General features: G+C 36.3%; 1 non-coding gene across 1 annotated transcript; it reads right to left on the bottom strand.

Moving 5' to 3' along the window:
• Window positions 1-479: 479 nt before the first annotated feature.
• On the bottom strand, window positions 480-674 carry LOC127743636 (U2 spliceosomal RNA). Its single transcript, XR_008005020.1, has one exon. It is a non-coding gene; the product is annotated as a U2 spliceosomal RNA (small nuclear RNA).
• Window positions 675-1,069: the final 395 nt, after the last annotated feature.

Raw genomic sequence — 1,069 nt, 5'->3', positions numbered from 1 at the left:
TCATTACTGGGTTGGGTCAATTTGCAGTTGCCTATAGAGGTGCTCCATTTCGCTGGCGCTGCAAGTGAGTTGTCTCGAACTCCGTCACGTAGGCCTCCATTTTGTGGCTGCAGGTGAGTTAAAATTTTGTTAGATCCACACGATGTGGAGGAGGTTAACCTCATTACAAAATGAATAATTAGTTAATTACAATGATATGAATATTTTATATATAATAAATGTAAAACAATTCAAAAAAAAATTAAAGGAAATATATTGTTTTGTTAACACACTATCCACAAGAAGCGGTGGAGCTGAATTGCTATTATAGTGATTAACAACGTCTTGCAATATCCGAAGCAAAATGGAAAAACGATAAAGTTTTTGTTTGGATTAGATGTTTTTGGGCCGTGAGAGAAAATACATTTTTGAAACACTGAAGGGAAAACCAAAAAAGACCAACAAGAAGTTAAGAACATAACATTTTCGGACTAAACTGGTTGGGGTGCGCCAAGCCTAGGCGATAGTGTAAGGCCTAGGCGACGCACAATGAGCCCAGTAGCAAGCTACTGTAGAGGCCATCCCCCTCAAAAAATAAATTTAATATCGTGTGGGCCAATGGCCCACATATCAGATATTAAACTGATAAGAACAGATACTACACTTGATCTTAGCCAAAAGGCCGAGAAAGGTATGAGTTGGTTAGCATAAAAAAGTTCCTTTTATATTAAAGAGCCTTCAGCGTTGCGTCATATTCTCTACGAGGTGGTACTTTTTAACAATACCAGTAATCGAATCATGTTCAGATATTATAGATAAGGATAAATGAATGAATGCAAGAGAATAAATGCAGAACGTTTTGAGTATTGTGATTGGAATCTATATCGTACAAGCAATTATACATTTACACATATTCGAAACAGCTTCCATAAAACTTGCTCTGCAGTTTGGACTCTGGAGCATGATAACAAGGTCTAATTAATAAGAGGGCTCCATGGCAATTTTAATTAAGTTCTTAAATACATGCCTCGTCAAAAGAAAATAGAAAATAAATAAGTTTACAATTTTGTTCCTGTATGTAGTGGCACCT

Source organism: Arachis duranensis, chromosome 10, assembly GCF_000817695.3.
Source record: "Arachis duranensis cultivar V14167 chromosome 10, aradu.V14167.gnm2.J7QH, whole genome shotgun sequence".
In the NCBI taxonomy this organism is placed as follows: Eukaryota; Viridiplantae; Streptophyta; class Magnoliopsida; order Fabales; family Fabaceae; genus Arachis; species Arachis duranensis.
This window is presented reverse-complemented; position numbering and strand designations above follow the sequence as displayed.